This window comes from Schistocerca americana, chromosome 5 (assembly GCF_021461395.2).
Source record: "Schistocerca americana isolate TAMUIC-IGC-003095 chromosome 5, iqSchAmer2.1, whole genome shotgun sequence".
NCBI lineage: Eukaryota > Metazoa > Arthropoda > Insecta > Orthoptera > Acrididae > Schistocerca > Schistocerca americana.
The window spans coordinates 614517949-614523948 of NC_060123.1; positions in this window are offsets into that span (position 1 = coordinate 614517949).

Below are 6000 nucleotides of genomic sequence, written 5' to 3' on the forward strand. Positions count from 1 at the left end.
CAGGCGCAGAAATTTTTAATCATGTTAAGTACATGATGTAAAAATATGTAATGTATTACGCATTTCTTTACAGTTTCTCATTATTATAATAATTTTATATCATCAACCTATAGTTTAGTCTCCTTACACCCCAAACCAACCAACCTACCATAACGCCCTGTGTCAAATTCTGACAATGCCTTACATACAACAAATTTTCAAAAAATGGCAAACCAGGTTTATTACACATGGATGTATGTGGCATAAGAGCTTCTGTAATTTATTCTTTAATAACTACCTTCATTTTGAACTATTAATTGCTTCTAGTAGAGTATTTTGCAATACTTCAACTACAAACAAAAGTTGATTATACAGGCTTCAGTACCCTCGAAAACTGCAAGCATTCTTTATATCGTCAACTGTGTCTTTTAGACATTCTCCTTGTTCACTGTCCGTCTTCATCCCTTCACCGCATGTGTTCCTGTTTCTATGCGTTTGGGCGCTGATGACCACGCTGTTTAGCGCCCGAAAACCTCAGGCCACACACACACACACACACACACACACACACACAAAAAAAAGCATGTCTGCTCTTCTCGGACCATTTGACGTATGTAAAATGCATAGTCATCTGTTTATTCTTACCGCTACCTTCCTGCCTACCGTTTTAAATGCGATAGAAATTTAGATTTGAGATGTAATTACTTTTTGTGGGTTCACTCAAACTTTGCACTTAGGCAAGCGATGCTTTAAGTGATTTATTTGGGAAAAGCTTGGCAGAAAAAATTAGAGCATCTTGATACCTGCGAGCATCTTTTAAAGTACTATGAAGTGATGGCAGATACACATTTTACATAAATTTGTGATAAATATGTTGTTATCCAACGTATATAATTAATTCTTTCATCCACACCTTGGAACATAAGACCTATATTTTCACATACTTCGTGCCATCACGAGTTACAAATGCGTATGTTTGACAACTTTCGGTTTTGTTACGGAAATACTTTCAAGTACTCAACAGCTAAATCACATACGAGGAAACGCTAAGAGTAAGAAAGTCTAAGAGATTTAAGTCCTAAACGCATGTGAATAATGTGTAATGTGCCCTGTGTACAAAATATATTCTACCGATCCTCATTTCACTTGCTGTGTATAATCAATGTATCTCTCACAGCTTTTGTAACTGGCCGAGGTCCACAGTTCTCGTGACTTGTCAATTTCTAAATTTTATATTTACTTTGTTGCAGGTTGCTCTTTCCGTCACCACAGCCGTAAGTTGCCCCCAGGGGCTCAGCATTCATTTGCTGAGTACGGGCTTGGCGACCCCGGGGTCCTGAGCTGGGGACTGGTCAGCGCCGCCAGTCTCCTGTCACCGTAACCCCCGGACATGCTTCAGCGACCACCGCATGGCGCGGCGGTGGAATGTTGTATGCTGCGGGGAATGGTAATCTTGGCTTGACCGCCTGGATTGCGAGGAAGGTAAACCTCTATAAAAACCCCTCAATCTTACGGTGTGCTGTGCGCCTATAAGATGAATGGCTTTTGGGGTGGAACAGTCGCAAGTGGGCAACCTCTGGGGCACTTGCCGCGCCCCAGTTGTATAAGGCTTACCTAGGCACGCGGGGCTCTGTCTAGGTGGACTTCTAGTTCCCTAGCTGCTCGTGGGACGGAGATGGAACCCTCGAACTTTTATTCTTCTCCTGCCAGCGGAAAGGGTGGACCGCTGGTGGGTTCTAACACCCAATCCAACAAGAGGACTTGTGTAGCCAGTCCTCCTGATTCAGGTAGTAGTAACAGAATGCATGCTGCTTCGCAGAATGTGTTTTTCATAGTTAAAAGAAAAGATCGGAGTTTTGAAAAAGTTTCGCCATTTTATATACAGAAGGGCTTAGAAGGTATTGCTGGCACATTAAAATCTGTAAAGCGCTTGCGAAATGGCACCTTGTTGGTTGAAACATCTAGCTTCCAGCAAGTCCAGAACCTTCAGAAGGCACAATTTCTTGGGGAGTTTGTGATAGAGACTGAATTTCACAACACCTTGAAATACAGCAAGGGTGTTGTGACTTGAAGAGATCTCGTTGACATTCCCCAAGACGAACTGAAGGCTGAATGGTCCCGGGAAGGAATTGTCGACGTGCAACACATTATGAAGCGGGTGGATGGTCCTCTCATAAAGACTGACTCATTTATCCTTACATTTAACACCACCAAATTGCCAGAGCATGTGAAGGCAGGTTTCCTACGTGTCAGTGTACGGCCTTATTACCCCAACCCCATGCAGTGTTTTAAATGCCAACACTTTGCACACACTACTCTCAGCTGTAGAGGGGAAGCCACTTGCGGGAATTGTGGTAAAGCTGCCCATGAGGGAGTTGGTTGCTCCTCTCCTCCCAAGTGTGTCAACTGCTCTGGGGATCACCCTGTGTGGAGTAGGGAATGCAGAGTTTTCCTTGAGGAACGGAAGATCCAGGAACTAAAAACTACAAAACGCATCCCGTATGGTGAGGCGAAGAAAATCTACAAGTCCATGCAGCCGCCCACGTTCGCTGCTTCCTTTTCTTCCATTCTCAAACAACCAGTCTTGAAAACCGATGCCACTACACAAACGGAGGTTGCTACTGTCAGCACTTGCACCTGCGCTTGTCAATGTACGTGTGCTGCTGCCATTCCCATTCCTGTGAAGCCTGCTGCTACCCCCCCCCCCCCCCCCCGCCCGGCCTTCTGACCAGGCCGTGGTAGCTGACATCATGGAACTTCCTGCCCCTTCCCGGGTCCAGTCTTGTGCACTGCCCAGCACTGCTACACCCCCTACTGCTTCTGAGGTTTTGGCTCCAATGCCACCTCAGGCCAGGACATCGAAGCCAAAGACAAAGGTGAAGACTCGCCCACTAAAGGAGCCTGCAGTTATACAGTCTCCTGATGTGGATGTCATTCTGTCTGACGTCTCTCTCGGCTCCTCTTCTGAGGCGATGGAGGTTGATGTCAGACTGGGGCAATCATCTCGCCCCAAAACTGAGCCTCCACCTGTTGTGGGCTCTCCTCCCCAACAGAAAGTGAGAATGAAGGTACTCCCTCCCTGATACATGGCTCCCATTATACAGTGGAACATGAATGGATTCCGGGCACATATGGAGGAACTGAACCTCCTAGCACGGCAACGCCCCCTGTGCTTGTGATTACAGGAAATGCACTTAAAACCATCTGATGCTCCTGTACTAAGGAGCTATACGTCATATCGCAAAGATGACCTGACTGGAGAAAGGGCCAAAGGCGGAGTCGCTGTGTTTGTCAATAATGACCACCACTCCTCTGCCCTCCCCCTGGATACTGACCTGCAAGCAGTTGTAGTTGAAATTCATTCACCTCGGAGGCTTACCGTTAGTTCCCTTTATTTACCCCCTCTGGATACAATGACCTTAGACGCTCTCACAGATCTTATCGACCAACTCCCCCGCCCATTTCTTCTCCTGGGAGACTTCAATGCCCACCACGCCTTGTGGGGCTCCACTTCTCTTTGCGCTCGAGGTCGAATTTTGGAGAGCCTCCTAACATCTCAAGTGTTGTGCATCCTCAACACAGGTACTCCGACTCATTTCTCTACTGCTACAGGGTCATTCTCAGCCATTGATCTATCTTTCTGCTCTCCAACCCCTCACCGACTCAGTTCACTGGGAGGTCATTGACTACCTTCATTCCAGCGATCACTTCCCTATCCGCATTCATCTCCTGGATGGTGTATTGCTGGAGCCGCGGCCACCATCGTGGATGATTGGCAGGACTAACTCGCCACTGTTCACTCGGTTGGCTGTCTTTGACCGCCACAATAACGTACAGGAATGGATGGATCACATCACGCTTGTGGTCCATCATGCTGCTGACCTGTCCATACCACAGTCTTCTGGCCCTCCTAAGCGGCGCCTTGTGCCTTGGTTGACGGAAGAGTGCCGTTCCGCCATCCGGGACAGGCGTGCGGCTCTTCGCCGATTTAAATGCCACCCAACAGCGGTCAATCTTACCGCCTTTCGAATCGCGAGAGCCAGGGCACGCCGTGTCATTAAAGAGAGCAAGAAAAGGTCATGGCAGGAGTTTCTGGAGTCCATCAACCGTTCCACTTGTTCCACAAGAGTATGGGAAGCCATCCGGAGGATTTCCGGTAAACATAGCCGTTTACCAATAGCTGCTGTCCTGAACCAGAGATTCCTCCAAACGACACCCAGAGCCATTGCTCAGACGGTGGCAGAGCATTTTACACAAAGTACTGCCACTGCAAATCAGGATCCAGCGTTTCGTCGCTATCGTGCGACTGTCGAATGAGCGAACTTTGACTTTCGATCGAACAGTTCTGAGGCCTACAATTCCCCTTTCTCCATGTGGGAACTCGAACCGGCACTTACTGAGACTTCTGACACTGCACCAGGTTACGACCGCATTCGGTACTCCATGCTTCGACATCTGCCAGCGGCGTCAAAGGAAATCCTCCTCGAATGTTTTAATCTCATATGGCAGACAGGAGTGTTTCCCACGTCGTGGAGGGAGGCAATCCTCATCCCTCTCCTCAAACCAGGAAAGGTCCGCACATGTCCCGGTAGTTATCATAATATCGCCTTGACAAGCTGTGTCGGAAAGACCCTGGAACGGATGGTTAACCGTCGTCTGATCTGGCTGTTAGAGACCAGACAGCTCCTTAGCCGCTTTCAGTGTGGATTCCGAAAATTTCGGTCCACGGTCGACATCCTGACCCTCCTAGAGGCGGCTATTCAGCAGGCTTTTCTCCGTCAGCATCACTGTATCGGTATCTTCTTTGGTATCAGTAAGGCATATGATACTACTTGGAGACACTGTATTCTTGCACAAATGCATCAATGGGGCTTTCGTGGCCGCCTCCCCATTTTCATTCGGTCTTTCCTGTCTCAGCGGTTTTTTGGGAACCGCGTTGGTAGCACACTGTCTGATCGCTTTGAGCAAGAGAACGGTGTCCCCCAGGGCAGTGTTTTAAGCGTTACCCTCTTTGCCATAGCCATCAACAGTATGACATCTACAGTGAGGAGTCCAGTACTGTGCTCCTTATTTGTGGACGACTTTGCTGTTTTCTGTTCCTCCTCCAGTGTTGCAACCGTGAGCCGTCAGTTGCAGCTAACAGTGCGGCGGTTAGAGGAGTGGGCTGCAAAGACAGGTTTTCGGTTTTCTGCCGATAAGTGTGTTTGTGTTCATTTTAATCGTTCTCGTCATCTTTTTACTTCGCCTGCCTTGCATATGGGGGATACTGTCCTACGTTTTAGAGACACAGTGCGGTTTCTGGGCCTAATTTTCGGCTCCAGGTTGTCATGGCTGCCACACCTACGTGACTTGAAAGCCAGAACGCTGAAGGCGCTGTACATTCTCTAGTGCCTCAGCCACAGGTCTTGGGGCGAGGACAGGGCGCGTCTCCTACAGTTTTATGGAGCTTTTGTGCGTTCACGGCTGGACTATGGGTGCACAGTATATGGGTCAGAGAGGCCATCTTCTTTGCTGATCCTTGACGCTGTTCACCATGCTGGGATCCGACTGGCCACAGGTGCTTATCGGACCAGTCCCATACCCAGCCTATGTGCTGAGTCTGGCGAACCGCCACTTACCATCCGGCGGCAGCTCCTGCTGGTGCGCCAGGCTTGTAAGTTTCTTGCAGCTCCCAGCTCGCCTGCTCACCATCTTGTTGCCCATCCATCTCTGGACCGACTTTTTTCCCACCGTCCCCGGGCTACGTTGCCGTTTGGGATTCGCAACGTGTGCTAGAGTCGCTCGGTGTGGAGTCTGTACAACCCCAAATTCAGGGTTTTAACTGCCTGCCACCCTGGTTACTGAAGAAGCCCGGAGTGATTTTAGATTTATTGTAGTACAAGAGAGATTGCACTCCTGCCACCGTTTTTAATGCATCATTTTCTGCCATTTCATCTGAGCACCACGACTATGTAGCTGTTCTTACGGATGGACCGAAACAAGGGGATTCTGTTGGTTGTTCAGTTGTTTTTCCACATCGTG